Source organism: Aphelocoma coerulescens, chromosome 9 (assembly GCF_041296385.1).
Source record: "Aphelocoma coerulescens isolate FSJ_1873_10779 chromosome 9, UR_Acoe_1.0, whole genome shotgun sequence".
Classification (NCBI taxonomy): domain Eukaryota; kingdom Metazoa; phylum Chordata; class Aves; order Passeriformes; family Corvidae; genus Aphelocoma; species Aphelocoma coerulescens.
The window spans coordinates 747,501-772,437 of NC_091023.1; the positions used below are offsets into that span (position 1 = coordinate 747,501).

Below are 24,937 nucleotides of genomic sequence, written 5' to 3' on the forward strand. Positions count from 1 at the left end.
CACAAGGGCGAGGCCAACAGTGGCCGTGGCTCGCGTGGCTCAGAGGGATTGCATGGCTGCGGTGGCTTGTCTGGTTCTGGGTCTTTGGAACAAGGTGCCTTGTTCCTGACTGCAGGTTCCGTTGTTGCGGAGGGCAGGGCAGAGCTGGTGGCCATGACTGTTAGTCCTCGCATAGTTGGCGTGGCTGGAAAAGCTTGAGTGGCTTGTATGGCTCTGGATCTGGCTGCAGGTTCCATTGTTGCGGAGGGCAGAGCTGGTGGCCATGACTGTTGATGCTCATGAAGCTTGTGTGGCCGGCGTGGCTTATGTGGCTTGTGTGGCTCTGGGTCCGACTGCAGGTTCTGTTGTTGCCGAGGGCAGGGCAGAGCTGGTGGCCATGACTGTTAGTCCTCACATAGTTGGCGTGGCGGGAAAAGCTTGAGTGGCTTGTATGGCTCTGGGTCTGGCTGCAGGTTGGGTTGTTGCCGACAGTGGCGCTGGCGGCCGTGTGCCCGGTGCAGGGGGCATTGGGGCAGGGCAGGAAGGCGCTGGTGTGTGCTGGAGAGCGCTGCTGTGGGGCTGAGGGGTGCCTACGGCCATACAAGCCTGAGAACGCCCGATCTCGTCTGATCTCGGAAGCTAAGCAGGGTCGGGCCCGGTTAGTACTTGGATGGGAGACCGCCCGGGAATACCGGGTGCTGTAGGCTTCTTTTGCTGGGTCCTGGGCTCTGGGCCAGAGGTGCCTTGTTTTGCTTGGGCAGCCATTCCAAGGGGCACAAGGGCGAGGCCAACAGTGGCCGTGGCTCGCGTGGCTCAGAGGGATTGCACGGCTGCGGTGGCTTGTCTGGTTCTGGGTCTTTGGAACAAGGTGCCTTGTTCCTGACTGCAGGTTCCGTTGTTGCGGAGGGCAGGGCAGAGCTGGTGGCCATGACTGTTAGTCCTCGCATAGTTGGCGTGGCTGGAAAAGCTTGAGTGGCTTGTGTGGTGTTCGGTCTGGCTGCAGGTTGGGTTGTTGCCGACAGTGGCGCTGGCGGCCGTGTGCCGGGTGCGGGGGGCATTGGGGCAGGGCAGGAAGGCGCTGGTGTGTGCTGGAGAGCGCTGCTGTGGGGCTGAGGGGTGCCTACGGCCATACCACCCTGAGAACGCCCGATCTCGTCTGATCTCGGAAGCTAAGCAGGGTCGGGCCCGGTTAGTACTTGGATGGGAGACCGCCTGGGAATACCGGGTGCTGTAGGCTTCTTTTGCTGGGTCCTGGGCTCTGGGCCAGAGGTGCCTTGTTTTGCTTGGGCAGCGGTGGCAAGGAGCACAAGGGGGAGGGTGGCTCATGGGGCTTGCATGGCTTGCGTGGCTCTGGATCTGGCTGCAGGTTCCCTTGTTTCCGAGGGCAGGGAAGAGCTGGTGGCCATGACTGTTAGTCCTCGCATAGTTGGCGTGGCGGGAAAAGCTTGAGTGGCTTGTATGGCTCTGGGTCTGGCTGCAGGTTGGGTTGTTGCCGACAGTGGCGCTGGCGGCCGTGTGCCGGGTGCGAGGAGCATTGGGGCAGGGCAGGAAGGCGCTGGTGTGTGCTGGAGAGCGCTGCTGTGGGGCTGAGGGGTGCCTACGGCCATACCACCCTGAGAACGCCCGATCTCGTCTGATCTCGGAAGCTAAGCAGGGTCGGGCCCGGTTAGTACTTGGATGGGAGACCGCCTGGGAATACCGGGTGCTGTAGGCTTCTTTTGCTGGGTCCTGGGCTCTGGGCCAGAGGTGCCTTGTTTTGCTTGGGCAGCGGTGCCAAGGAGCTCAAGGGCGAGGGTGGCTCATGGGGCTTGCATGGCTTGCGTGGCTCTGGGTCCGGCTGCAGGTTCTGTTGTTGCCGAGGGCAGGGCAGAGCTGGTGGCCATGACTGTTAGTCCTCGCATAGTTGGCGTGGCTGGAAAAGCTTGAGTGGCTTGTATGGCTCTGGATCTGGCTGCAGGTTCCATTGTTGCGGAGGGCAGAGCTGGTGGCCATGACTGTTGATGCTCATGAAGCTTGTGTGGCCAGCGTGGCTTATGTGGCTTGTGTGGCTCTGGGTCCGACTGCAGGTTCTGTTTTTGCCGAGGGCTGGGCAGAGCTGGTGGCCATGACTGTTAGTCCTCACATAGTTGGCGTGGCGGGAAAAGCTTGAGTGGCTTGTATGGCTCTGGGTCTGGCTGCAGGTTGGGTTGTTGCCGACAGTGGCGCTGGCGGCCGTGTGCCGGGTGCGGGGGGCATTGGGGCAGGGCAGGAAGGCGCTGGTGTGTGCTGGAGAGCGCTGCTGTGGGGCTGAGGGGTGCCTACGGCCATACCACCCTGAGAACGCCCGATCTCGTCTGATCTCGGAAGCTAAGCAGGGTCGGGCCCGGTTAGTACTTGGATGGGAGACCGCCTGGGAATACCGGGTGCTGTAGGCTTCTTTTGCTGGGTCCTGGGCTCTGGGCAAGAGGTGCCTTGTTTTGCTTGGGCAGCCATTCCAAGGGGCACAAGGGCGAGGCCAACAGTGGCCGTGGCTCGCGTGGCTCAGAGGGATTGCATGGCTGCGGTGGCTTGTCTGGTTCTGGGTCTTTGGAACAAGGTGCCTTGTTCCTGGCTGCAGGTTCCGTTGTTGCCGAGGGCGGAGATGGTGGCCATGACTGGTGATGTGCCTTGTGTGGCTTGTGTGGCTCTGGATCTGGCTGCAGGTTCCATTGTTGCGAAGGGCCGAGCTGGTGGCCATGACTGTTGATGCTCATGAAGCTTGCGTGGCCGGCGTGGCTTATGTGGCTTGTGTGGCTCTGGGTCCGGCTGCAGGTTCCATTGTTTCCGAGGGCAGGGAAGAGCTGGTGGCCATGACTGTTAGTCCTCGCATAGTTGGCGTGGCTGGAAAAGCTTGAGTGGCTTGTATGGCTCTGGGTCTGGCTGCTGGTTGGGTTGTTGCCGACAGTGGCGCTGGCGGCCGTGTGCCCGGTGCAGGGGGCATTGGGGCAGGGCAGGAAGGCGCTGGTGTGTGCTGGAGAGCGCTGCTGTGGGGCTGAGGGGTGCCTACGGCCATACCACCCTGAGAACGCCCGATCTCGTCTGATCTTGGAAGCTAAGCAGGGTCGGGCCCGGTTAGTACTTGGATGGGAGACCGCCTGGGAATACCGGGTGCTGTAGGCTTCTTTTGCTGGGTCCTGGGCTCTGGGCCAGAGGTGCCTTGTTTTGCTTGGGCAGCCATTCCAAGGGGCACAAGGGCGAGGCCAACAGTGGCCGTGGCTCGCGTGGCTCAGAGGGATTGCATGGCTGCGGTGGCTTGTCTGGTTCTGGGTCTTTGGAACAAGGTGCCTTGTTCCTGACTGCAGGTTCCGTTGTTGCCGAGGGCAGGGCAGAGCTGGTGGCCATGACTGTTAGTCCTCGCATAGTTGGCGTGGCTGGAAAAGCTTGAGTGGCTTGTATGGCTCTGGATCTGGCTGCAGGTTCCATTGTTGCGGAGGGCAGAGCTGGTGGCCATGACTGTTGATGCTCATGAAGCTTGTGTGGCCGGCGTGGCTTATGTGGCTTGTGTGGCTCTGGGTCCGACTGCAGGTTCTGTTGTTGCCGAGGGCAGGGCAGAGCTGGTGGCCATGACTGTTAGTCCTCACATAGTTGGCGTGGCGGGAAAAGCTTGAGTGGCTTGTATGGCTCTGGGTCTGGCTGCAGGTTGGGTTGTTGCCGACAGTGGCGCCGGCGGCCGTGTGCCGGGTGCGGGGGACATTGGGGCAGGGCAGGAAGGCGCTGGTGTGTGCTGGAGAGCGCTGCTGTGGGGCTGAGGGGTGCCTACGGCCATACCACCCTGAGAACGCCCGATCTCGTCTGATCTCGGAAGCTAAGCAGGGTCGGGCCCGGTTAGTACTTGGATGGGAGACCGCCTGGGAATACCGGGTGCTGTAGGCTTCTTTTGCTGGGTCCTGGGCTCTGGGCCAGAGGTGCCTTGTTTTGCTTGGGCAGCCATTCCAAGGGGCACAATGGCGAGGCCAACAGTGGCCGTGGCTCGCGTGGCTCAGAGGGATTGCATGGCTGCGGTGGCTTGTCTGGTTCTGGGTCTTTGGAACAAGGTGCCTGCTTCCTGACTGCAGGTTCCGTTGTTGCCGAGGGCAGGGCAGAGCTGGTGGCCATGACTGTTAGTCCTCGCATAGTTGGCGTGGCTGGAAAAGCTTGAGTGGCTTGTATGGGTCTGGATCTGGCTGCAGGTTCCATTGTTGCGGAGGGCAGAGCTGGTGGCCATGACTGTTGATGCTCATGAAGCTTGTGTGGCCGGCGTGGCTTATGTGGCTTGTGTGGCTCTGGGTCCGACTGCAGGTTCTGTTGTTGCCGAGGGCAGGGCAGAGCTGGTGGCCATGACTGTTAGTCCTCACATAGTTGGCGTGGCGGGAAAAGCTTGAGTGGCTTGTATGGCTCTGGGTCTGGCTGCAGGTTGGGTTGTTGCCGACAGTGGCGCTGGCGGCCGTGTGCCGGGTGCGAGGAGCATTGGGGCAGGGCAGGAAGGCGCTGGTGTGTGCTGGAGAGCGCTGCTGTGGGGCTGAGGGGTGCCTACGGCCATACCACCCTGAGAACGCCCGATCTCGTCTGATCTCGGAAGCTAAGCAGGGTCGGGCCCGGTTAGTACTTGGATGGGAGACCGCCTGGGAATACCGGGTGCTGTAGGCTTCTTTTGCTGGGTCCTGGGCTCTGGGCCAGAGGTGCCTTGTTTTGCTTGGGCAGCGGTGCCAAGGAGCTCAAGGGCGAGGATGGCTCATGGGGCTTGCATGGCTTGCGTGGCTCTGGGTCCGGCTGCAGGTTCTGTTGTTGCCGAGGGCAGGGCAGAGCTGGTGGCCATGACTGTTAGTCCTCGCATAGTTGGCGTGGCTGGAAAAGCTTGAGTGGCTTGTGTGGTGTTCGGTCTGGCTGCAGGTTGGGTTGTTGCCGACAGTGGCGCTGGCGGCCGTGTGCCGGGTGCGGGGGGCATTGGGGCAGGGCAGGAAGGCGCTGGTGTGTGCTGGAGAGCGCTGCTGTGGGGCTGAGGGGTGCCTACGGCCATACCACCCTGAGAACGCCCGATCTCGTCTGATCTCGGAAGCTAAGCAGGGTCGGGCCCGGTTAGTACTTGGATGGGAGACCGCCTGGGAATACCGGGTGCTGTAGGCTTCTTTTGCTGGGTCCTGGGCTCTGGGCCAGAGGTGCCTTGTTTTGCTTGGGCAGCGGTGCCAAGGAGCTCAAGGGCGAGGGTGGCTCATGGGGCTTGCATGGCTTGCGTGGCTCTGGATCTGGCTGCAGGTTCCCTTGTTTCCGAGGGCAGGGAAGAGCTGGTGGCCATGACTGTTAGTCCTCACATAGTTGGCGTGGCTGGAAAAGCTTGAGTGGCTTGTGTGGCTCTGGGTCTGGCTGCAGGTTGGGTTGTTGCCGACAGTGGCGCTGGCGGCCGTGTGCCGGGTGCGGGGGGCATTGGGGCAGGGCAGGAAGGCGCTGGTGTGTGCTGGAGAGCGCTGCTGTGGGGCTGAGGGGTGCCTACGGCCATACCACCCTGAGAACGCCCGATCTCGTCTGATCTCGGAAGCTAAGCAGGGTCGGGCCCGGTTAGTACTTGGATGGGAGACCGCCTGGGAATACCGGGTGCTGTAGGCTTCTTTTGCTGGGTCCTGGGCTCTGGGCCAGAGGTGCCTTGTTTTGCTTGGGCAGCGGTGCCAAGGAGCACAAGGGGGAGGGTGGCTCATGGGGCTTGCATGGCTTGCGTGGCTCTGGATCTGGCTGCAGGTTCCCTTGTTTCCGAGGGCAGGGAAGAGCTGGTGGCCATGACTGTTAGTCCTCGCATAGTTGGCGTGGCGGGAAAAGCTTGAGTGGCTTGTATGGCTCTGGGTCTGGCTGCAGGTTGGGTTGTTGCCGACAGTGGCGCTGGCGGCCGTGTGCCGGGTGCGAGGAGCATTGGGGCAGGGCAGGAAGGCGCTGGTGTGTGCTGGAGAGCGCTGCTGTGGGGCTGAGGGGTGCCTACGGCCATACCACCCTGAGAACGCCCGATCTCGTCTGATCTCGGAAGCTAAGCAGGGTCGGGCCCGGTTAGTACTTGGATGGGAGACCGCCTGGGAATACCGGGTGCTGTAGGCTTCTTTTGCTGGGTCCTGGGCTCTGGGCCAGAGGTGCCTTGTTTTGCTTGGGCAGCGGTGCCAAGGAGCTCAAGGGCGAGGGTGGCTCATGGGGCTTGCATGGCTTGCGTGGCTCTGGGTCCGGCTGCAGGTTCTGTTGTTGCCGAGGGCAGGGCAGAGCTGGTGGCCATGACTGTTAGTCCTCGCATAGTTGGCGTGGCTGGAAAAGCTTGAGTGGCTTGTGTGGTGTTCGGTCTGGCTGCAGGTTGGGTTGTTGCCGACAGTGGCGCTGGCGGCCGTGTGCCGGGTGCGGGGGGCATTGGGGCAGGGCAGGAAGGCGCTGGTGTGTGCTGGAGAGCGCTGCTGTGGGGCTGAGGGGTGCCTACGGCCATACCACCCTGAGAACGCCCGATCTCGTCTGATCTCGGAAGCTAAGCAGGGTCGGGCCCGGTTAGTACTTGGATGGGAGACCGCCTGGGAATACCGGGTGCTGTAGGCTTCTTTTGATGGGTCCTGGGCTCTGGGCCAGAGGTGCCTTGTTTTGCTTGGGCAGCGGTGCCAAGGAGCTCAAGGGCGAGGGTGGCTCATGGGGCTTGCATGGCTTGCGTGGCTCTGGGTCCGGCTGCAGGTTCCCTTGTTTCCGAGGGCAGGGAAGAGCTGGTGGCCATGACTGTTAGTCCTCACATAGTTGGCGTGGCTGGAAAAGCTTGAGTGGCTTGTGTGGTGCTTGGTCTGGCTGCAGGTTGGGTTGTTGCCGACAGTGGCGCTGGCGGCCGTGTGCCGGGTGCGGGGGGCATTGGGGCAGGGCAGGAAGGCGCTGGTGTGTGCTGGAGAGCGCTGCTGTGGGGCTGAGGGGTGCCTACGGCCATACCACCCTGAGAACGCCCGATCTCGTCTGATCTCGGAAGCTAAGCAGGGTTGGGCCCGGTTAGTACTTGGATGGGAGACCGCCTGGGAATACCGGGTGCTGTAGGCTTCTTTTGCTGGGTCCTGGGCTCTGGGCCAGAGGTGCCTTGTTTTGCTTGGGCAGCAGTGCCAAGGAGCACAAGGGGGAGGGTGGCTCATGGGGCTTGCATGGCTTGCGTGGCTCTGGATCTGGCTGCAGGTTCCCTTGTTTCCGAGGGCAGGGAAGAGCTGGTGGCCATGACTGTTAGTCCTCGCATAGTTGGCGTGGCGGGAAAAGCTTGAGTGGCTTGTATGGCTCTGGGTCTGGCTGCAGGTTGGGTTGTTGCCGACAGTGGCGCTGGCGGCCGTGTGCCGGGTGCGAGGAGCATTGGGGCTGGGCAGGAAGGCGCTGGTGTGTGCTGGAGAGCGCTGCTGTGGGGCTGAGGGGTGCCTACGGCCATACCACCCTGAGAACGCCCGATCTCGTCTGATCTCGGAAGCTAAGCAGGGTCGGGCCCGGTTAGTACTTGGATGGGAGACCGCCTGGGAATACCGGGTGCTGTAGGCTTCTTTTGCTGGGTCCTGGGCTCTGGGCCAGAGGTGCCTTGTTTTGCTTGGGCAGCGGTGCCAAGGAGCACAAGGGGGAGGGTGGCTCATGGGGCTTGCATGGCTTGCGTGGCTCTGGATCTGGCTGCAGGTTCCCTTGTTTCCGAGGGCAGGGCAGAGCTGGTGGCCATGACTGTTAGTCCTCGCATAGTTGGCGTGGCGGGAAAAGCTTGAGTGGCTTGTATGGCTCTGGGTCTGGCTGCAGGTTGGGTTGTTGCCGACAGTGGCGCTGGCGGCCGTGTGCCGGGTGCGAGGAGCATTGGGGCAGGGCAGGAAGGCGCTGGTGTGTGCTGGAGAGCGCTGCTGTGGGGCTGAGGGGTGCCTACGGCCATACCACCCTGAGAACGCCCGATCTCATCTGATCTCGGAAGCTAAGCAGGGTCGGGCCCGGTTAGTACTTGAATGGGAGACCGCCTGGGAATACCGGGTGCTGTAGGCTTCTTTTGCTGGGTCCTGGGCTCTGGGCCAGAGGTGCCTTGTTTTGCTTGGGCAGCCATTCCAAGGGGCACAAGGGCGACGCCAACAGTGGCCGTGGCTCGCGTGGCTCAGAGGGATTGCATGGCTGCGGTGGCTTGTCTGGTTCTGGGTCTTTGGAACAAGGTGCCTTGTTCCTGGCTGCAGGTTCCGTTGTTGCCGAGGGCGGAGATGGTGGCCATGACTGGTGATGTGCCTTGTGTGGCTTGTGTGGCTCTGGATCTGGCTGCAGGTTCCATTGTTACGAAGGGCAGAGCTGGTGGCCATGACTGTTGATGCTCATGAAGCTTGCGTGGCCGGCGTGGCTTATGTGGCTTGTGTGGCTCTGGGTCCGGCTGCAGGTTCGGTTGTTTCCGAGGGCAGGGCAGAGCTGGTGGCCATGACTGTTAGTCCTCGCATAGTTGGCGTGGCTGGAAAAGCTTGAGTGGCTTGTGTGGCTCTGGATCTGGCTGCAGGTTCCATTGTTGCGAAGGGCAGAGCTGGTGGCCATGACTGTTGATGCTCATGAAGCTTGCGTGGCCGGCGTGGCTTATGTGGCTTGTGTGGCTCTGGGTCCGGCTGCAGGTTCCGTTGTTTCCGAGGGCAGGGAAGAGCTGGTGGCCATGACTGTTAGTCCTCGCATAGTTGGCGTGGCGGGAAAAGCTTGAGTGGCTTGTATGGCTCTGGGTCTGGCTGCAGGTTGGGTTGTTGCCGACAGTGGCGCTGGCGGCCGTGTGCCGGGTGCGGGGGGCATTGGGGCAGGGCAGGAAGGCGCTGGTGTGTGCTGGAGAGCGCTGCTGTGGGGCTGAGGGGTGCCTACGGCCATACCACCCTGAGAACGCCCGATCTCGTCTGATCTCGGAAGCTAAGCAGGGTCGGGCCCGGTTAGTACTTGGATGGGAGACCGCCTGGGAATACCGGGTGCTGTAGGCTTCTTTTGCTGGGTCCTGGGCTCTGGGCCAGAGGTGCCTTGTTTTGCTTGGGCAGCGGTGCCAAGGAGCTCAAGGGCGAGGGTGGCTCATGGGGCTTGCATGGCTTGCGTGGCTCTGGATCTGGCTGCAGGTTCCCTTGTTTCCGAGGGCAGGGAAGAGCTGGTAGCCATGACTGTTAGTCCTCGCATAGTTGGCGTGGCGGGAAAAGCTTGAGTGGCTTGTATGGCTCTGGGTCTGGCTGCAGGTTGGGTTGTTGCCGACAGTGGCGCTGGCGGCCGTGTGCCGGGTGCGAGGAGCATTGGGGCAGGGCAGGAAGGCGCTGGTGTGTGCTGGAGAGCGCTGCTGTGGGGCTGAGGGGTGCCTACGGCCATACCACCCTGAGAACGCCCGATCTCGTCTGATCTCGGAAGCTAAGCAGGGTCGGGCCCGGTTAGTACTTGGATGGGAGACCGCCTGGGAATACCGGCTGCTGTAGGCTTCTTTTGCTGGGTCCTGGGCTCTGGGCCAGAGGTGCCTTGTTTTGCTTGGGCAGCGGTGCCAAGGAGCTCAAGGGCGAGGGTGGCTCATGGGGCTTGCATGGCTTGCGTGGCTCTGGGTCCGGCTGCAGGTTCTGTTGTTTCCGAGGTCAGGGCAGAGCTGGTGGCCATGACTGTTAGTCCTCGCATAGTTGGCGTAGCTGGAAAAGCTTGAGTGGCTTGTGTGGTGTTCGGTCTGGCTGCAGGTTGGGTTGTTGCCGACAGTGGCGCTGGCGGCCGTGTGCCGGGTGCGGGGGGCATTGGGGCAGGGCAGGAAGGCGCTGGTGTGTGCTGGAGAGCGCTGCTGTGGGGCTGAGGGGTGCCTACGGCCATACCACCCTGAGAACGCCCGATCTCGTCTGATCTCGGAAGCTAAGCAGGGTCGGGCCCGGTTAGTACTTGGATGGGAGACCGCCTGGGAATACCGGGTGCTGTAGGCTTCTTTTGCTGGGTCCTGGGCTCTGGGCCAGAGGTGCCTTGTTTTGCTTGGGCAGCGGTGCCAAGGAGCACAAGGGGGAGGGTGGCTCATGGGGCTTGCATGGCTTGCGTGGCTCTGGATCTGGCTGCAGGTTCCCTTGTTTCCGAGGGCAGGGAAGAGCTGGTGGCCATGACTGTTAGTCCTCGCATAGTTGGCGTGGCGGGAAAAGCTTGAGTGGCTTGTATGGCTCTGGGTCTGGCTGCAGGTTGGGTTGTTGCCGACAGTGGCGCTGGCGGCCGTGTGCCGGGTGCGAGGAGCATTGGGGCAGGGCAGGAAGGCGCTGGTGTGTGCTGGAGAGCGCTGCTGTGGGGCTGAGGGGTGCCTACGGCCATACCACCCTGAGAACGCCCGATCTCGTCTGATCTCGGAAGCTAAGCAGGGTCGGGCCCGGTTAGTACTTGGATGGGAGACCGCCTGGGAATACCGGGTGCTGTAGGCTTCTTTTGCTGGGTCCTGGGCTCTGGGCCAGAGGTGCCTTGTTTTGCTTGGGCAGCGGTGCCAAGGAGCACAAGGGGGAGGGTGGCTCATGGGGCTTGCATGGCTTGCGTGGCTCTGGATCTGGCTGCAGGTTCCCTTGTTTCCGAGGGCAGGGAAGAGCTGGTGGCCATGACTGTTAGTCCTCGCATAGTTGGCGTGGCGGGAAAAGCTTGAGTGGCTTGTATGGCTCTGGGTCTGGCTGCAGGTTGGGTTGTTGCCGACAGTGGCGCTGGCGGCCGTGTGCCGGGTGCGAGGAGCATTGGGGCAGGGCAGGAAGGCGCTGGTGTGTGCTGGAGAGCGCTGCTGTGGGGCTGAGGGGTGCCTACGGCCATACCACCCTGAGAACGCCCGATCTCGTCTGATCTCGGAAGCTAAGCAGGGTCGGGCCCGGTTAGTACTTGGATGGGAGACCGCCTGGGAATACCGGGTGCTGTAGGCTTCTTTTGCTGGGTCCTGGGCTCTGGGCCAGAGGTGCCTTGTTTTGCTTGGGCAGCGGTGCCAAGGAGCTCAAGGGCGAGGGTGGCTCATGGGGCTTGCATGGCTTGCGTGGCTCTGGGTCCGGCTGCAGGTTCTGTTGTTGCCGAGGGCAGGGCAGAGCTGGTGGCCATGACTGTTAGTCCTTGCATAGTTGGCGTGGCTGGAAAAGCTTGAGTGGCTTGTGTGGTGTTCGGTCTGGCTGCAGGTTGGGTTGTTGCCGACAGTGGCGCTGGCGGCCGTGTGCCGGGTGCGGGGGGCATTGGGGCAGGGCAGGAAGGCGCTGGTGTGTGCTGGAGAGCGCTGCTGTGGGGCTGAGGGGTGCCTACGGCCATACCACCCTGAGAACGCCCGATCTCGTCTGATCTCGGAAGCTAAGCAGGGTCGGGCCCGGTTAGTACTTGGATGGGAGACCGCCTGGGAATACCGGGTGCTGTAGGCTTCTTTTGCTGGGTCCTGGGCTCTGGGCCAGAGGTGCCTTGTTTTGCTTGGGCAGCGGTGGCAAGGAGCTCAAGGGCGAGGGTGGCTCATGGGGCTTGCATGGCTTGCGTGGCTCTGGGTCCGGCTGCAGGTTCCCTTGTTTCCGAGGGCAGGGAAGAGCTGGTGGCCATGACTGTTAGTCCTCACATAGTTGGCGTGGCTGGAAAAGCTTGAGTGGCTTGTGTGGTGCTTGGTCTGGCTGCAGGTTGGGTTGTTGCCGACAGTGGCGCTGGCGGCCGTGTGCCGGGTGCGGGGGGCATTGGGGCAGGGCAGGAAGGCGCTGGTGTGTGCTGGAGAGCGCTGCTGTGGGGCTGAGGGGTGCCTACGGCCATACCACCCTGAGAACGCCCGATCTCGTCTGATCTCGGAAGCTAAGCAGGGTCGGGCCCGGTTAGTACTTGGATGGGAGACCGCCTGGGAATACCGGGTGCTGTAGGCTTCTTTTGCTGGGTCCTGGGCTCTGGGCCAGAGGTGCCTTGTTTTGCTTGGGCAGCGGTGCCAAGGAGCACAAGGGGGAGGGTGGCTCATGGGGCTTGCATGGCTTATGTGGCTCTGGATCTGGCTGCAGGTTCCCTTGTTTCCGAGGGCAGGGCAGAGCTGGTGGCCATGACTGTTAGTCCTCGCATAGTTGGCGTGGCGGGAAAAGCTTGAGTGGCTTGTATGGCTCTGGGTCTGGCTGCAGGTTGGGTTGTTGCCGACAGTGGCGCTGGCGGCCGTGTGCCGGGTGCGAGGAGCATTGGGGCAGGGCAGGAAGGCGCTGGTGTGTGCTGGAGAGCGCTGCTGTGGGGCTGAGGGGTGCCTACGGCCATACCACCCTGAGAACGCCCGATCTCGTCTGATCTCGGAAGCTAAGCAGGGTCGGGCCCGGTTAGTACTTGGATGGGAGACCGCCTGGGAATACCGGGTGCTGTAGGCTTCTTTTGCTGGGTCCTGGGCTCTGGGCCAGAGGTGCCTTGTTTTGCTTGGGCAGCCATTCCAAGGGGCACAAGGGCGAGGCCATCAGTGGCCGTGGCTCGCGTGGCTCAGAGGGATTGCATGGCTGCGGTGGCTTGTCTGGTTCTGGGTCTTTGGAACAAGGTGCCTTGTTCCTGACTGCAGGTTCCGTTGTTGCCGAGGGCGGAGATGGTGGCCATGACTGGTGATGTGCCTTGTGTGGCTTGTGTGGCTCTGGATCTGGCTGCAGGTTCCATTGTTGCGAAGGACAGAGCTGGTGGCCATGACTGTTGATGCTCATGAAGCTTGCGTGGCCGGCGTGGCTTATGTGGCTTGTGTGGCTCTGGGTCCGGCTGCAGGTTCCGTTGTTTCCGAGGGCAGGGAAGAGCTGGTGGCCATGACTGTTAGTCCTCGCATAGTTGGCGTGGCTGGAAAAGCTTGAGTGGCTTGTATGGCTCTGGGTCTGGCTGCTGGTTGGGTTGTTGCCGACAGTGGCGCTGGCGGCCGTGTGCCGGGTGCGGGGGGCATTGGGGCAGGGCAGGAAGGCGCTGGTGTGTGCTGGAGAGCGCTGCTGTGGGGCTGAGGGGTGCCTACGGCCATACCACCCTGAGAACGCCCGATCTCGTCTGATCTCGGAAGCTAAGCAGGGTCGGGCCCGGTTAGTACTTGGATGGGAGACCGCCTGGGAATACCGGGTGCTGTAGGCTTCTTTTGCTGGGTCCTGGGCTCTGGGCCAGAGGTGCCTTGTTTTGCTTGGGCAGCGGTGCCAAGGAGCACAAGGGGGAGGGTGGCTCATGGGGCTTGCATGGCTTGCGTGGCTCTGGGTCCGGCTGCAGGTTCTGTTGTTGCCGAGGGCAGGGCAGAGCTGGTGGCCATGACTGTTAGTCCTCACATAGTTGGCGTGGCTGGAAAAGCTTGAGTGGCTTGTATGGCTCTGGGTCTGGCTGCAGGTTGGGTTGTTGCCGACAGTGGCGCTGGCGGCCGTGTGCCGGGTGCAGGGGGCATTGGGGCAGGGCAGGAAGGCGCTGGTGTGTGCTGGAGAGCGCTGCTGTGGGGCTGAGGGGTGCCTACGGCCATACCACCCTGAGAACGCCCGATCTCGTCTGATCTCGGAAGCTAAGCAGGGTCGGGCCCGGTTAGTACTTGGATGGGAGACCGCCTGGGAATACCGGGTGCTGTAGGCTTCTTTTGCTGGGTCCTGGGCTCTGGGCCAGAGGTGCCTTGTTTTGCTTGGGCAGCGGTGCCAAGGAGCTCAAGGGCGAGGGTGGCTCATGGGGCTTGCATGGCTTGCGTGGCTCTGGGTCCGGCTGCAGGTTCTGTTGTTGCCGAGGGCAGGGCAGAGCTGGTGGCCATGACTGTTAGTCCTCGCATAGTTGGCGTGGCTGGAAAAGCTTGAGTGGCTTGTGTGGTGTTCGGTCTGGCTGCAGGTTGGGTTGTTGCCGACAGTGGCGCTGGCGGCCGTGTGCCGGGTGCGGGGGGCATTGGGGCAGGGCAGGAAGGCGCTGGTGTGTGCTGGAGAGCGCTGCTGTGGGGCTGAGGGGTGCCTACGGCCATACCACCCTGAGAACGCCCGATCTCGTCTGATCTCGGAAGCTAAGCAGGGTCGGGCCCGGTTAGTACTTGGATGGGAGACCGCCTGGGAATACCGGGTGCTGTAGGCTTCTTTTGCTGGGTCCTGGGCTCTGGGCCAGAGGTGCCTTGTTTTGCTTGGGCAGCGGTGCCAAGGAGCACAAGGGGGAGGGTGGCTCATGGGGCTTGCATGGCTTGCGTGGCTCTGGGTCCGGCTGCAGGTTCTGTTGTTGCCGAGGGCAGGGCAGAGCTGGTGCCCATGACTGTTAGTCCTCGCATAGTTGGCGTGGCGGGAAAAGCTTGAGTGGCTTGTATGGCTCTGGGTCTGGCTGCAGGTTGGGTTGTTGCCGACAGTGGCGCTGGCGGCCGTGTGCCGGGTGCGGGGGGCATTGGGGCAGGGCAGGAAGGCGCTGGTGTGTGCTGGAGAGCGCTGCTGTGGGGCTGAGGGGTGCCTACGGCCATACCACCCTGAGAACGCCCGATCTCGTCTGATCTCGGAAGCTAAGCAGGGTCGGGCCCGGTTAGTACTTGGATGGGAGACCGCCTGAGAATACCGGGTGCTGTAGGCTTCTTTTGCTGGGTCCTGGGCTCTGGGCCAGAGGTGCCTTGTTTTGCTTGGGCAGCGGTGCCAAGGAGCACAAGGGGGAGGGTGGCTCATGGGGCTTGCATGGCTTGCGTGGCTCTGGATCTGGCTGCAGGTTCCCTTGTTTCCGAGGGCAGGGAAGAGCTGGTGGCCATGACTGTTAGTCCTCACATAGTTGGCGTGGCTGGAAAAGCTTGAGTGGCTTGTGTGGTGCTTGGTCTGGCTGCAGGTTGGGTTGTTGCCGACAGTGGCGCTGGCGGCCGTGTGCCGGGTGCGGGGGGCATTGGGGCAGGGCAGGAAGGCGCTGGTGTGTGCTGGAGAGCGCTGCTGTGGGGCTGAGGGGTGCCTACGGCCATACCACCCTGAGAACGCCCGATCTCGTCTGATCTCGGAAGCTAAGCAGGGTCGGGCCCGGTTAGTACTTGGATGGGAGACCGCCTGGGAATACCGGGTGCTGTAGGCTTCTTTTGCTGGGTCCTGGGCTCTGGGCCAGAGGTGCCTTGTTTTGCTTGGGCAGCGGTGGCAAGGAGCACAAGGGGGAGGGTGGCTCATGGGGCTTGCATGGCTTGCGTGGCTCTGGATCTGGCTGCAGGTTCCCTTGTTTCCGAGGGCAGGGAAGAGCTGGTGGCCATGACTGTTAGTCCTCGCATAGTTGGCGTGGCGGGAAAAGCTTGAGTGGCTTGTATGGCTCTGGGTCTGGCTGCAGGTTGGGTTGTTGCCGACAGTGGCGCTGGCGGCCGTGTGCCGGGTGTGAGGAGCATTGGGGCAGGGCAGGAAGGCGCTGGTGTGTGCTGGAGAGCGCTGCTGTGGGGCTGAGGGGTGCCTACGGCCATACCACCCTGAGAACGCCCGATCTCGTCTGATCTCGGAAGCTAAGCAGGGTCGGGCCCGGTTAGTACTTGGATGGGAGACCGCCTGGGAATACCGGGTGCTGTAGGCTTCTTTTGCTGGGTCCTGGGCTCTGGGCCAGAGGTGCCTTGTTTTGCTTGGGCAGCCATTCCAAGGGGCACAAGGGGGAGGGTGGCTCATGGGGCTTGCATGGCTTGCGTGGCTCTGGATCTGGCTGCAGGTTCCCTTGTTTCCGAGGGCAGGGCAGAGCTGGTGGCCATGACTGTTAGTCCTCGCATAGTTGGCGTGGCGGGAAAAGCTTGAGTGGCTTGTATGGCTCTGGGTCTGGCTGCAGGTTGGGTTGTTGCCGACAGTGGCGCTGGCGGCCGTGTGCCGGGTGCGAGGAGCATTGGGGCAGGGCAGGAAGGCGCTGGTGTGTGCTGGAGAGCGCTGCTGTGGGGCTGAGGGGTGCCTACGGCCATACCACCCTGAGAACGCCCGATCTCGTCTGATCTCGGAAGCTAAGCAGGGTCGGGCCCGGTTAGTACTTGGATGGGAGACCGCCTGGGAATACCGGGTGCTGTAGGCTTCTTTTGCTGGGTCCTGGGCTCTGGGCCAGAGGTGCCTTGTTTTGCTTGGGCAGCCATTCCAAGGGGCACAAGGGCGAGGCCAACAGTGGCCGTGGCTCGCGTGGCTCAGAGGGATTGCATGGCTGCGGTGGCTTGTCTGGTTCTGGGTCTTTGGAACAAGGTGCCTTGTTCCTGGCTGCAGGTTCCGTTGTTGCCGAGGGCGGAGATGGTGGCCATGACTGGTGATGTGCCTTGTGTGGCTTGTGTGGCTCTGGATCTGGCTGCAGGTTCCATTGTTACGAAGGGCAGAGCTGGTGGCCATGACTGTTGATGCTCATGAAGCTTGCGTGGCCGGCGTGGCTTATGTGGCTTGTGTGGCTCTGGGTCCGGCTGCAGGTTCGGTTGTTTCCGAGGGCAGGGCAGAGCTGGTGGCCATGACTGTTAGTCCTCGCATAGTTGGCGTGGCTGGAAAAGCTTGAGTGGCTTGTGTGGCTCTGGATCTGGCTGCAGGTTCCATTGTTGCGAAGGGCAGAGCTGGTGGCCATGACTGTTGATGCTCATGAAGCTTGCGTGGCCGGCGTGGCTTATGTGGCTTGTGTGGCTCTGGGTCCGGCTGCAGGTTCCGTTGTTTCCGAGGGCAGGGAAGAGCTGGTGGCCATGACTGTTAGTCCTCGCATAGTTGGCGTGGCGGGAAAAGCTTGAGTGGCTTGTATGGCTCTGGGTCTGGCTGCAGGTTGGGTTGTTGCCGACAGTGGCGCTGGCGGCCGTGTGCCGGGTGCGGGGGGCATTGGGGCAGGGCAGGAAGGCGCTGGTGTGTGCTGGAGAGCGCTGCTGTGGGGCTGAGGGGTGCCTACGGCCATACCACCCTGAGAACGCCCGATCTCGTCTGATCTCGGAAGCTAAGCAGGGTCGGGCCCGGTTAGTACTTGGATGGGAGACCGCCTGGGAATACCGGGTGCTGTAGGCTTCTTTTGCTGGGTCCTGGGCTCTGGGCCAGAGGTGCCTTGTTTTGCTTGGGCAGCGGTGCCAAGGAGCTCAAGGGCGAGGGTGGCTCATGGGGCTTGCATGGCTTGCGTGGCTCTGGATCTGGCTGCAGGTTCCCTTGTTTCCGAGGGCAGGGAAGAGCTGGTAGCCATGACTGTTAGTCCTCGCATAGTTGGCGTGGCGGGAAAAGCTTGAGTGGCTTGTATGGCTCTGGGTCTGGCTGCAGGTTGGGTTGTTGCCGACAGTGGCGCTGGCGGCCGTGTGCCGGGTGCGAGGAGCATTGGGGCAGGGCAGGAAGGCGCTGGTGTGTGCTGGAGAGCGCTGCTGTGGGGCTGAGGGGTGCCTACGGCCATACCACCCTGAGAACGCCCGATCTCGTCTGATCTCGGAAGCTAAGCAGGGTCGGGCCCGGTTAGTACTTGGATGGGAGACCGCCTGGGAATACCGGGTGCTGTAGGCTTCTTTTGCTGGGTCCTGGGCTCTGGGCCAGAGGTGCCTTGTTTTGCTTGGGCAGCGGTGCCAAGGAGCTCAAGGGCGAGGGTGGCTCATGGGGCTTGCATGGCTTGCGTGGCTCTGGGTCCGGCTGCAGGTTCTGTTGTTGCCGAGGGCAGGGCAGAGCTGGTGGCCATGACTGTTAGTCCTCGCATAGTTGGCGTAGCTGGAAAAGCTTGAGTGGCTTGTGTGGTGTTCGGTCTGGCTGCAGGTTGGGTTGTTGCCGACAGTGGCGCTGGCGGCCGTGTGCCGGGTGCGGGGGGCATTGGGGCAGGGCAGGAAGGCGCTGGTGTGTGCTGGAGAGCGCTGCTGTGGGGCTGAGGGGTGCCTACGGCCATACCACCCTGAGAACGCCCGATCTCGTCTGATCTCGGAAGCTAAGCAGGGTCGGGCCCGGTTAGTACTTGGATGGGAGACCGCCTGGGAATACCGGGTGCTGTAGGCTTCTTTTGCTGGGTCCTGGGCTCTGGGCCAGAGGTGCCTTGTTTTGCTTGGGCAGCGGTGCCAAGGAGCACAAGGGGGAGGGTGGCTCATGGGGCTTGCATGGCTTGCGTGGCTCTGGATCTGGCTGCAGGTTCCCTTGTTTCCGAGGGCAGGGAAGAGCTGGTGGCCATGACTGTTAGTCCTCGCATAGTTGGCGTGGCGGGAAAAGCTTGAGTGGCTTGTATGGCTCTGGGTCTGGCTGCAGGTTGGGTTGTTGCCGACAGTGGCGCTGGCGGCCGTGTGCCGGGTGCGAGGAGCATTGGGGCAGGGCAGGAAGGCGCTGGTGTGTGCTGGAGAGCGCTGCTGTGGGGCTGAGGGGTGCCTACGGCCATACCACCCTGAGAACGCCCGATCTCGTCTGATCTCGGAAGCTAAGCAGGGTCGGGCCCGGTTAGTACTTGGATGGGAGACCGCCTGGGAATACCGGGTGCTGTAGGCTTCTTTTGCTGGGTCCTGGGCTCTGGGCCAGAGGTGCCTTGTTTTGCTTGGGCAGCGGTGCCAAGGAGCACAAGGGGGAGGGTGGCTCATGGGGCTTGCATGGCTTGCGTGGCTCTGGATCTGGCTGCAGGTTCCCTTGTTTCCGAGGGCAGGGAAGAGCTGGTGGCCATGACTGTTAGTCCTCGCATAGTTGGCGTGGCGGGAAAAGCTTGAGTGGCTTGTATGGCTCTGGGTCTGGCTGCAGGTTGGGTTGTTACCGACAGTGGCGCTGGCGGCCGTGTGCCGGGTGCGAGGAGCATTGGGGCAGGGCAGGAAGGCGCTGGTGTGTGCTGGAGAGCGCTGCTGTGGGGCTGAGGGGTGCCTACGGCCATACCACCCTGAGAACGCCCGATCTCGTCTGATCTCGGAAGCTAAGCAGGGTCGGGCCCGGTTAGTACTTGGATGGGAGACCGCCTGGGAATACCGGGTGCTGTAGGCTTCTTTTGCTGGCTCCTGGGCTCTGGGCCAGAGGTGCCTTGTTTTGCTTGGGCAGCGGTGCCAAGGAGCTCAAGGGCGAGGGTGGCTCATGGGGCTTGCATGGCTTGCGTGGCTCTGGGTCCGGCTGCAGGTTCTGTTGTTGCCGAGGGCAGGGCAGAGCTGGTGGCCATGACTGTTAGTCCTCACATAGTTGGCGTGGCTGGAAAAGCTTGAGTGGCTTGTGTGGTGCTTGGTCTGGCTGCAGGTTGGGTTGTTGCCGACAGTGGCGCTGGCGGCCGTGTGCCGGGTGCGGGGGGCATTGGGGCAGGGCAGGAAGGCGCTGGTGTGTGCTGGAGAGCGCTGCTGTGGGGCTGAGGGGTGCCTACGGCCATACCACCCTGAGAACGCCCGATCTCGTCTGATCTCGGAAGCTAAGCAGGGTCGGGCCCGGTTAGTACTTGGATGGGAGACCGCCTGGGAATACCGGGTGCTGTAGGCTTCTTTTGCTGGGTCCTGGGCTCTGGGCCAGAGGTGCCTTGTTTTGCTTGGGCAGCGGCGCCAAGGAGCACAAGGGGGAAAGTGGCTCATGGGGCTTGCATGGCTTATGTGGCTCTGGATCTGGCTGCAGGTTCCCTTGTTTCCGAGGGCAGGGCAGAGCTGGTGGCCATGACTGTTAGTCCTCGCATAGTTGGCGTGGCGGGAAAAGCTTGAGTGGCTTGTATGGCTCTGGGTCTGGCTGCAGGTTGGGTTGTTGCCGACAGTGGCGCTGGCGGCCGTGTGCCGGGTGCGAGGAGCATTGGGGCAGGGCAGGAAGGCGCTGGTGTGTGCTGGAGAGCGCTGCTGTGGGGCTGAGGGGTGCCTACGGCCATACCACCCTGAGAACGCCCGATCTCGTCTGATCTCGGAAGCTAAGCAGGGTCGGGCCCGGTTAGTACTTGGATGGGAGACCGCCTGGGAATACCGGGTGCTGTAGGCTTCTTTTGCTGGGTCCTGGGCTCTGGGCCAGAGGTGCCTTGTTTTGCATGGGCAGCGGTGCCAAGGAGCTCAAGGGCGAGGGTGGCTCATGGGGCTTGCATGGCTTGCGTGGCTCTGGGTCCGGCTGCAGGTTCTGTTGTTGCCGAGGGCAGGGCAGAGCTGGTGGCCATGACTGTTAGTCCTCGCATAGTTGGCGTGGCTGGAAAAGCTTGAGTGGCTTGTGTGGTGTTCGGTCTGGCTGCAGGTTGGGTTGTTGCCGACAGTGGCGCTGGCGGCCGTGTGCCGGGTGCGGGGGGCATTGGGGCAGGGCAGGAAGGCGCTGGTGTGTGCTGGAGAGCGCTGCTGTGGGGCTGAGGGGTGCCTACGGCCATACCACCCTGAGAACGCCCGATCTCGTCTGATCTCGGAAGCTAAGCAGGGTCGGGCCCGGTTAGTACTTGGATGGGAGACCGCCTGGGAATACCGGGTGCTGTAGGCTTCTTTTGCTGGGTCCTGGGCTCTGGGCCAGAGGTGCCTTGTTTTGCTTGGGCAGCGGTGCCAAGGAGCACAAGGGGGAGGGTGGCTCATGGGGCTTGCATGGCTTGCGTGGCTCTGGATCTGGCTGCAGGTTCCCTTGTTTCCGAGGGCAGGGAAGAGCTGGTGGCCATGACTGTTAGTCCTCGCATAGTTGGCGTGGCGGGAAAAGCTTGAGTGGCTTGTATGGCTCTGGGTCTGGCTGCAGGTTGGGTTGTTGCCGACAGTGGCGCTGGCGGCCGTGTGCCGGGTGCGAGGAGCATTGGGGCTGGGCAGGAAGGCGCTGGTGTGTGCTGGAGAGCGCTGCTGTGGGGCTGAGGGGTGCCTACGGCCATACCACCCTGAGAACGCCCGATCTCGTCTGATCTCGGAAGCTAAGCAGGGTCGGGCCCGGTTAGTACTTGGATGGGAGACCGCCTGGGAATACCGGGTGCTGTAGGCTTCTTTTGCTGGGTCCTGGGCTCTGGGCCAGAGGTGCCTTGTTTTGCTTGGGCAGCGGTGCCAAGGAGCACAAGGGGGAGGGTGGCTCATGGGGCTTGCATGGCTTGCGTGGCTCTGGATCTGGCTGCAGGTTCCCTTGTTTCCGAGGGCAGGGCAGAGCTGGTGGCCATGACTGTTAGTCCTCGCATAGTTGGCGTGGCGGGAAAAGCTTGAGTGGCTTGTATGGCTCTGGGTCTGGCTGCAGGTTGGGTTGTTGCCGACAGTGGCGCTGGCGGCCGTGTGCCGGGTGCGAGGAGCATTGGGGCAGGGCAGGAAGGCGCTGGTGTGTGCTGGAGAGCGCTGCTGTGGGGCTGAGGGGTGCCTACGGCCATACCACCCTGAGAACGCCCGATCTCATCTGATCTCGGAAGCTAAGCAGGGTCGGGCCCGGTTAGTACTTGGATGGGAGACCGCCTGGGAATACCGGGTGCTGTAGGCTTCTTTTGCTGGGTCCTGGGCTCTGGGCCAGAGGTGCCTTGTTTTGCTTGGGCAGCCATTCCAAGGGGCACAAGGGCGAGGCCAACAGTGGCCGTGGCTCGCGTGGCTCAGAGGGATTGCATGGCTGCGGTGGCTTGTCTGGTTCTGGGTCTTTGGAACAAGGTGCCTTGTTCCTGGCTGCAGGTTCCGTTGTTGCCGAGGGCGGAGATGGTGGCCATGACTGGTGATGTGCCTTGTGTGGCTTGTGTGGCTCTGGATCTGGCTGCAGGTTCCATTGTTGCGAAGGGCAGAGCTGGTGGCCATGACTGTTGATGCTCATGAAGCTTGCGTGGCCGGCGTGGCTTATGTGGCTTGTGTGGCTCTGGGTCCGGCTGCAGGTTCGGTTGTTTCCGAGGGCAGGGCAGAGCTGGTGGCCATGACTGTTAGTCCTCGCATAGTTGGCGTGGCTGGAAAAGCTTGAGTGGCTTGTGTGGCTCTGGATCTGGCTGCAGGTTCCATTGTTGCGAAGGGCAGAGCTGGTGGCCATGACTGTTGATGCTCATGAAGCTTGCGTGGCCGGCGTGTCTTATGTGGCTTGTGTGGCTCTGGGTCCGGCTGCAGGTTCCGTTGTTTCCGAGGGCAGGGAAGAGCTGGTGGCCATGACTGTTAGTCCTCGCATAGTTGGCGTGGCGGGAAAAGCTTGAGTGGCTTGTATGGCTCTGGGTCTGGCTGCAGGTTGGGTTGTTGCCGACAGTGGCGCTGGCGGCCGTGTGCCGGGTGCGGGGGGCATTGGGGCAGGGCAGGAAGGCGCTGGTGTGTGCTGGAGAGCGCTGCTGTGGGGCTGAGGGGTGCCTACGGCCATACCACCCTGAGAACGCCCGATCTCGTCTGATCTCGGAAGCTAAGCAGGGTCGGGCCCGGTTAGTACTTGGATGGGAGACCGCCTGGGAATACCGGGTGCTGTAGGCTTCTTTTGCTGGGTCCTGGGCTCTGGGCCAGAGGTGCCTTGTTTTGCTTGGGCAGCGGTGCCAAGGAGCTCAAGGGCGAGGGTGGCTCATGGGGCTTGCATGGCTTGCGTGGCTCTGGATCTGGCTGCAGGTTCCCTTGTTTCCGAGGGCAGGGAAGAGCTGGTAGCCATGACTGTTAGTCCTCGCATAGTTGGCGTGGCGGGAAAAGCTTGAGTGGCTTGTATGGCTCTGGGTCTGGCTGCAGGTTGGGTTGTTGCCGACAGTGGCGCTGGCGGCCGTGTGCCGGGTGCGAGGAGCATTGGGGCAGGGCAGGAAGGCGCTGGTGTGTGCTGGAGAGCGCTGCTGTGGGGCTGAGGGGTGCCTACGGCCATACCACCCTGAGAACGCCCGATCTCGTCTGATCTCGGAAGCTAAGCAGGGTCGGGCCCGGTTAGTACTTGGATGGGAGACCGCCTGGGAATACCGGGTGCTGTAGGCTTCTTTTGCTGGGTCCTGGGCTCTGGGCCAGAGGTGCCTTGTTTTGCTTGGGCAGCGGTGCCAAGGAGCTCAAGGGCGAGGGTGGCTCATGGGGCTTGCATGGCTTGCGTGGCTCTGGGTCCGGCTGCAGGTTCTGTTGTTGCCGAGGGCAGGGCAGAGCTGGTGGCCATGACTGTTAGTCCTCGCATAGTTGGCGTAGCTGGAAAAGCTTGAGTGGCTTGTGTGGTGTTCGGTCTGGCTGCAGGTTGGGTTGTTGCCGACAGTGGCGCTGGCGGCCGTGTGCCGGGTGCGGGGGGCATTGGGGCAGGGCAGGAAGGCGCTGGTGTGTGCTGGAGAGCGCTGCTGTGGGGCTGAGGGGTGCCTACGGCCATACCACCCTGAGAACGCCCGATCTCGTCTGATCTCGGAAGCTAAGCAGGGTCGGGCCCGGTTAGTACTTGGATGGGAGACCGCCTGGGAATACCGGGTGCTGTAGGCTTCTTTTGCTGGGTCCTGGGCTCTGGGCCAGAGGTGCCTTGTTTTGCTTGGGCAGCGGTGCCAAGGAGCACAAGGGGGAGGGTGGCTCATGGGGCTTGCATGGCTTGCGTGGCTCTGGATCTGGCTGCAGGTTCCCTTGTTTCCGAGGGCAGGGAAGAGCTGGTGGCCATGACTGTTAGTCCTCGCATAGTTGGCGTGGCGGGAAAAGCTTGAGTGGCTTGTATGGCTCTGGGTCTGGCTGCAGGTTGGGTTGTTGCCGACAGTGGCGCTGGCGGCCGTGTGCCGGGTGCGAGGAGCATTGGGGCAGGGCAGGAAGGCGCTGGTGTGTGCTGGAGAGCGCTGCTGTGGGGCTGAGGGGTGCCTACGGCCATACCACCCTGAGAACGCCCGATCTCGTCTGATCTCGGAAGCTAAGCAGGGTCGGGCCCGGTTAGTACTTGGATGGGAGACCGCCTGGGAATACCGGGTGCTGTAGGCTTCTTTTGCTGGGTCCTGGGCTCTGGGCCAGAGGTGCCTTGTTTTGCTTGGGCAGCGGTGCCAAGGAGCACAAGGGGGAGGGTGGCTCATGGGGCTTGCATGGCTTGCGTGGCTCTGGATCTGGCTGCAGGTTCCCTTGTTTCCGAGGGCAGGGAAGAGCTGGTGGCCATGACTGTTAGTCCTCGCATAGTTGGCGTGGCAGGAAAAGCTTGAGTGGCTTGTATGGCTCTGGGTCTGGCTGCAGGTTGGGTTGTTGCCGACAGTGGCGCTGGCGGCCGTGTGCCGGGTGCGAGGAGCATTGGGGCAGGGCAGGAAGGCGCTGGTGTGTGCTGGAGAGCGCTGCTGTGGGGCTGAGGGGTGCCTACGGCCATACCACCCTGAGAACGCCCGATCTCGTCTGATCTCGGAAGCTAAGCAGGGTCGGGCCCGGTTAGTACTTGGATGGGAGACCGCCTGGGAATACCGGGTGCTGTAGGCTTCTTTTGCTGGGTCCTGGGCTCTGGGCCAGAGGTGCCTTGTTTTGCTTGGGCAGCCATTCCAAGGGGCACAAGGGCGAGGCCAACAGTGGCCGTGGCTCGCGTGGCTCAGAGGGATTGCATGGCTGCGGTGGCTTGTCTGGTTCTGGGTCTTTGGAACAAGGTGCCTTGTTCCTGGCTGCAGGTTCCGTTGTTGCCGAGGGCGGAGATGGTGGCCATGACTGGTGATGTGCCTTGTGTGGCTTGTGTGGCTCTGGATCTGGCTGCAGGTTCCATTGTTACGAAGGGCAGAGCTGGTGGCCATGACTGTTGATGCTCATGAAGCTTGCGTGGCCGGCGTGGCTTATGTGGCTTGTGTGGCTCTGGGTCCGGCTGCAGGTTCGGTTGTTTCCGAGGGCAGGGCAGAGCTGGTGGCCATGACTGTTAGTCCTCGCATAGTTGGCGTGGCTGGAAAAGCTTGAGTGGCTTGTGTGGCTCTGGATCTGGCTGCAGGTTCCATTGTTGCGAAGGGCAGAGCTGGTGGCCATGACTGTTGATGCTCATGAAGCTTGCGTGGCCGGCGTGGCTTATGTGGCTTGTGTGGCTCTGGGTCCGGCTGCAGGTTCCGTTGTTTCCGAGGGCAGGGAAGAGCTGGTGGCCATGACTGTTAGTCCTCGCATAGTTGGCGTGGCGGGAAAAGCTTGAGTGGCTTGTATGGCTCTGGGTCTGGCTGCAGGTTGGGTTGTTGCCGACAGTGGCGCTGGCGGCCGTGTGCCGGGTGCGGGGGGCATTGGGGCAGGGCAGGAAGGCGCTGGTGTGTGCTGGAGAGCGCTGCTGTGGGGCTGAGGGGTGCCTACGGCCATACCACCCTGAGAACGCCCGATCTCGTCTGATCTCGGAAGCTAAGCAGGGTCGGGCCCGGTTAGTACTTGGATGGGAGACCGCCTGGGAATACCGGGTGCTGTAGGCTTCTTTTGCTGGGTCCTGGGCTCTGGGCCAGAGGTGCCTTGTTTTGCTTGGGCAGCGGTGCC

At 62.4% G+C, this 24,937-nt stretch overlaps 45 non-coding genes across 45 annotated transcripts; all 45 read left to right on the plus strand.

The window, feature by feature from the left end:
- The first annotated feature begins 567 nt into the window (after window positions 1–567).
- Window positions 568–686, plus strand: LOC138115724 (5S ribosomal RNA). The gene has a single exon (XR_011153634.1). It is a non-coding gene; the product is annotated as a 5S ribosomal RNA (ribosomal RNA).
- A 411-nt stretch (window positions 687–1,097) lies between these two features.
- Window positions 1,098–1,216, plus strand: LOC138115192 (5S ribosomal RNA). The gene has a single exon (XR_011153105.1). It is a non-coding gene; the product is annotated as a 5S ribosomal RNA (ribosomal RNA).
- Window positions 1,217–1,574: 358 nt separating this feature from the next.
- LOC138115203 (5S ribosomal RNA) lies at window positions 1,575–1,693 on the plus strand. The gene has a single exon (XR_011153118.1). It is a non-coding gene; the product is annotated as a 5S ribosomal RNA (ribosomal RNA).
- Window positions 1,694–2,274: 581 nt separating this feature from the next.
- LOC138115215 (5S ribosomal RNA) lies at window positions 2,275–2,393 on the plus strand. Its single transcript, XR_011153130.1, has one exon. It is a non-coding gene; the product is annotated as a 5S ribosomal RNA (ribosomal RNA).
- A 605-nt stretch (window positions 2,394–2,998) lies between these two features.
- Window positions 2,999–3,117, plus strand: LOC138115464 (5S ribosomal RNA). Its single transcript, XR_011153376.1, has one exon. It is a non-coding gene; the product is annotated as a 5S ribosomal RNA (ribosomal RNA).
- Window positions 3,118–3,751: 634 nt separating this feature from the next.
- On the plus strand, window positions 3,752–3,870 carry LOC138115226 (5S ribosomal RNA). The gene has a single exon (XR_011153141.1). It is a non-coding gene; the product is annotated as a 5S ribosomal RNA (ribosomal RNA).
- Window positions 3,871–4,504: 634 nt separating this feature from the next.
- Window positions 4,505–4,623, plus strand: LOC138115238 (5S ribosomal RNA). Its single transcript, XR_011153152.1, has one exon. It is a non-coding gene; the product is annotated as a 5S ribosomal RNA (ribosomal RNA).
- A 358-nt stretch (window positions 4,624–4,981) lies between these two features.
- On the plus strand, window positions 4,982–5,100 carry LOC138115249 (5S ribosomal RNA). The gene has a single exon (XR_011153163.1). It is a non-coding gene; the product is annotated as a 5S ribosomal RNA (ribosomal RNA).
- A 358-nt stretch (window positions 5,101–5,458) lies between these two features.
- LOC138115260 (5S ribosomal RNA) lies at window positions 5,459–5,577 on the plus strand. Its single transcript, XR_011153174.1, has one exon. It is a non-coding gene; the product is annotated as a 5S ribosomal RNA (ribosomal RNA).
- A 358-nt stretch (window positions 5,578–5,935) lies between these two features.
- LOC138115271 (5S ribosomal RNA) lies at window positions 5,936–6,054 on the plus strand. The gene has a single exon (XR_011153185.1). It is a non-coding gene; the product is annotated as a 5S ribosomal RNA (ribosomal RNA).
- Window positions 6,055–6,412: 358 nt separating this feature from the next.
- Window positions 6,413–6,531, plus strand: LOC138115283 (5S ribosomal RNA). Its single transcript, XR_011153197.1, has one exon. It is a non-coding gene; the product is annotated as a 5S ribosomal RNA (ribosomal RNA).
- Window positions 6,532–6,889: 358 nt separating this feature from the next.
- On the plus strand, window positions 6,890–7,008 carry LOC138115880 (5S ribosomal RNA). Its single transcript, XR_011153783.1, has one exon. It is a non-coding gene; the product is annotated as a 5S ribosomal RNA (ribosomal RNA).
- Window positions 7,009–7,366: 358 nt separating this feature from the next.
- LOC138115294 (5S ribosomal RNA) lies at window positions 7,367–7,485 on the plus strand. The gene has a single exon (XR_011153208.1). It is a non-coding gene; the product is annotated as a 5S ribosomal RNA (ribosomal RNA).
- Window positions 7,486–7,843: 358 nt separating this feature from the next.
- Window positions 7,844–7,962, plus strand: LOC138115259 (5S ribosomal RNA). Its single transcript, XR_011153173.1, has one exon. It is a non-coding gene; the product is annotated as a 5S ribosomal RNA (ribosomal RNA).
- An 828-nt stretch (window positions 7,963–8,790) lies between these two features.
- On the plus strand, window positions 8,791–8,909 carry LOC138115305 (5S ribosomal RNA). Its single transcript, XR_011153219.1, has one exon. It is a non-coding gene; the product is annotated as a 5S ribosomal RNA (ribosomal RNA).
- Window positions 8,910–9,267: 358 nt separating this feature from the next.
- LOC138115525 (5S ribosomal RNA) lies at window positions 9,268–9,386 on the plus strand. Its single transcript, XR_011153436.1, has one exon. It is a non-coding gene; the product is annotated as a 5S ribosomal RNA (ribosomal RNA).
- A 358-nt stretch (window positions 9,387–9,744) lies between these two features.
- Window positions 9,745–9,863, plus strand: LOC138115316 (5S ribosomal RNA). The gene has a single exon (XR_011153230.1). It is a non-coding gene; the product is annotated as a 5S ribosomal RNA (ribosomal RNA).
- A 358-nt stretch (window positions 9,864–10,221) lies between these two features.
- Window positions 10,222–10,340, plus strand: LOC138115328 (5S ribosomal RNA). Its single transcript, XR_011153241.1, has one exon. It is a non-coding gene; the product is annotated as a 5S ribosomal RNA (ribosomal RNA).
- Window positions 10,341–10,698: 358 nt separating this feature from the next.
- Window positions 10,699–10,817, plus strand: LOC138115340 (5S ribosomal RNA). The gene has a single exon (XR_011153252.1). It is a non-coding gene; the product is annotated as a 5S ribosomal RNA (ribosomal RNA).
- Window positions 10,818–11,175: 358 nt separating this feature from the next.
- On the plus strand, window positions 11,176–11,294 carry LOC138115351 (5S ribosomal RNA). Its single transcript, XR_011153265.1, has one exon. It is a non-coding gene; the product is annotated as a 5S ribosomal RNA (ribosomal RNA).
- Window positions 11,295–11,652: 358 nt separating this feature from the next.
- LOC138115363 (5S ribosomal RNA) lies at window positions 11,653–11,771 on the plus strand. The gene has a single exon (XR_011153277.1). It is a non-coding gene; the product is annotated as a 5S ribosomal RNA (ribosomal RNA).
- Window positions 11,772–12,129: 358 nt separating this feature from the next.
- Window positions 12,130–12,248, plus strand: LOC138115375 (5S ribosomal RNA). Its single transcript, XR_011153289.1, has one exon. It is a non-coding gene; the product is annotated as a 5S ribosomal RNA (ribosomal RNA).
- Window positions 12,249–12,853: 605 nt separating this feature from the next.
- On the plus strand, window positions 12,854–12,972 carry LOC138115387 (5S ribosomal RNA). The gene has a single exon (XR_011153301.1). It is a non-coding gene; the product is annotated as a 5S ribosomal RNA (ribosomal RNA).
- Window positions 12,973–13,330: 358 nt separating this feature from the next.
- Window positions 13,331–13,449, plus strand: LOC138115399 (5S ribosomal RNA). Its single transcript, XR_011153313.1, has one exon. It is a non-coding gene; the product is annotated as a 5S ribosomal RNA (ribosomal RNA).
- A 358-nt stretch (window positions 13,450–13,807) lies between these two features.
- LOC138115410 (5S ribosomal RNA) lies at window positions 13,808–13,926 on the plus strand. Its single transcript, XR_011153324.1, has one exon. It is a non-coding gene; the product is annotated as a 5S ribosomal RNA (ribosomal RNA).
- A 358-nt stretch (window positions 13,927–14,284) lies between these two features.
- Window positions 14,285–14,403, plus strand: LOC138115269 (5S ribosomal RNA). Its single transcript, XR_011153183.1, has one exon. It is a non-coding gene; the product is annotated as a 5S ribosomal RNA (ribosomal RNA).
- Window positions 14,404–14,761: 358 nt separating this feature from the next.
- Window positions 14,762–14,880, plus strand: LOC138115421 (5S ribosomal RNA). Its single transcript, XR_011153335.1, has one exon. It is a non-coding gene; the product is annotated as a 5S ribosomal RNA (ribosomal RNA).
- A 358-nt stretch (window positions 14,881–15,238) lies between these two features.
- On the plus strand, window positions 15,239–15,357 carry LOC138115433 (5S ribosomal RNA). The gene has a single exon (XR_011153346.1). It is a non-coding gene; the product is annotated as a 5S ribosomal RNA (ribosomal RNA).
- Window positions 15,358–15,715: 358 nt separating this feature from the next.
- On the plus strand, window positions 15,716–15,834 carry LOC138115444 (5S ribosomal RNA). Its single transcript, XR_011153357.1, has one exon. It is a non-coding gene; the product is annotated as a 5S ribosomal RNA (ribosomal RNA).
- Window positions 15,835–16,662: 828 nt separating this feature from the next.
- LOC138115456 (5S ribosomal RNA) lies at window positions 16,663–16,781 on the plus strand. The gene has a single exon (XR_011153368.1). It is a non-coding gene; the product is annotated as a 5S ribosomal RNA (ribosomal RNA).
- A 358-nt stretch (window positions 16,782–17,139) lies between these two features.
- LOC138115467 (5S ribosomal RNA) lies at window positions 17,140–17,258 on the plus strand. The gene has a single exon (XR_011153379.1). It is a non-coding gene; the product is annotated as a 5S ribosomal RNA (ribosomal RNA).
- A 358-nt stretch (window positions 17,259–17,616) lies between these two features.
- Window positions 17,617–17,735, plus strand: LOC138115478 (5S ribosomal RNA). The gene has a single exon (XR_011153390.1). It is a non-coding gene; the product is annotated as a 5S ribosomal RNA (ribosomal RNA).
- A 358-nt stretch (window positions 17,736–18,093) lies between these two features.
- LOC138115489 (5S ribosomal RNA) lies at window positions 18,094–18,212 on the plus strand. The gene has a single exon (XR_011153401.1). It is a non-coding gene; the product is annotated as a 5S ribosomal RNA (ribosomal RNA).
- A 358-nt stretch (window positions 18,213–18,570) lies between these two features.
- On the plus strand, window positions 18,571–18,689 carry LOC138115500 (5S ribosomal RNA). Its single transcript, XR_011153412.1, has one exon. It is a non-coding gene; the product is annotated as a 5S ribosomal RNA (ribosomal RNA).
- A 358-nt stretch (window positions 18,690–19,047) lies between these two features.
- On the plus strand, window positions 19,048–19,166 carry LOC138115513 (5S ribosomal RNA). Its single transcript, XR_011153424.1, has one exon. It is a non-coding gene; the product is annotated as a 5S ribosomal RNA (ribosomal RNA).
- Window positions 19,167–19,524: 358 nt separating this feature from the next.
- LOC138115524 (5S ribosomal RNA) lies at window positions 19,525–19,643 on the plus strand. The gene has a single exon (XR_011153435.1). It is a non-coding gene; the product is annotated as a 5S ribosomal RNA (ribosomal RNA).
- A 358-nt stretch (window positions 19,644–20,001) lies between these two features.
- Window positions 20,002–20,120, plus strand: LOC138115535 (5S ribosomal RNA). The gene has a single exon (XR_011153446.1). It is a non-coding gene; the product is annotated as a 5S ribosomal RNA (ribosomal RNA).
- Window positions 20,121–20,478: 358 nt separating this feature from the next.
- On the plus strand, window positions 20,479–20,597 carry LOC138115546 (5S ribosomal RNA). Its single transcript, XR_011153457.1, has one exon. It is a non-coding gene; the product is annotated as a 5S ribosomal RNA (ribosomal RNA).
- Window positions 20,598–20,955: 358 nt separating this feature from the next.
- Window positions 20,956–21,074, plus strand: LOC138115846 (5S ribosomal RNA). The gene has a single exon (XR_011153750.1). It is a non-coding gene; the product is annotated as a 5S ribosomal RNA (ribosomal RNA).
- Window positions 21,075–21,902: 828 nt separating this feature from the next.
- LOC138115557 (5S ribosomal RNA) lies at window positions 21,903–22,021 on the plus strand. Its single transcript, XR_011153468.1, has one exon. It is a non-coding gene; the product is annotated as a 5S ribosomal RNA (ribosomal RNA).
- Window positions 22,022–22,379: 358 nt separating this feature from the next.
- LOC138115568 (5S ribosomal RNA) lies at window positions 22,380–22,498 on the plus strand. Its single transcript, XR_011153479.1, has one exon. It is a non-coding gene; the product is annotated as a 5S ribosomal RNA (ribosomal RNA).
- A 358-nt stretch (window positions 22,499–22,856) lies between these two features.
- Window positions 22,857–22,975, plus strand: LOC138115579 (5S ribosomal RNA). Its single transcript, XR_011153490.1, has one exon. It is a non-coding gene; the product is annotated as a 5S ribosomal RNA (ribosomal RNA).
- Window positions 22,976–23,333: 358 nt separating this feature from the next.
- Window positions 23,334–23,452, plus strand: LOC138115590 (5S ribosomal RNA). The gene has a single exon (XR_011153501.1). It is a non-coding gene; the product is annotated as a 5S ribosomal RNA (ribosomal RNA).
- A 358-nt stretch (window positions 23,453–23,810) lies between these two features.
- Window positions 23,811–23,929, plus strand: LOC138115601 (5S ribosomal RNA). The gene has a single exon (XR_011153512.1). It is a non-coding gene; the product is annotated as a 5S ribosomal RNA (ribosomal RNA).
- Window positions 23,930–24,757: 828 nt separating this feature from the next.
- On the plus strand, window positions 24,758–24,876 carry LOC138115612 (5S ribosomal RNA). The gene has a single exon (XR_011153523.1). It is a non-coding gene; the product is annotated as a 5S ribosomal RNA (ribosomal RNA).
- Window positions 24,877–24,937: the final 61 nt, after the last annotated feature.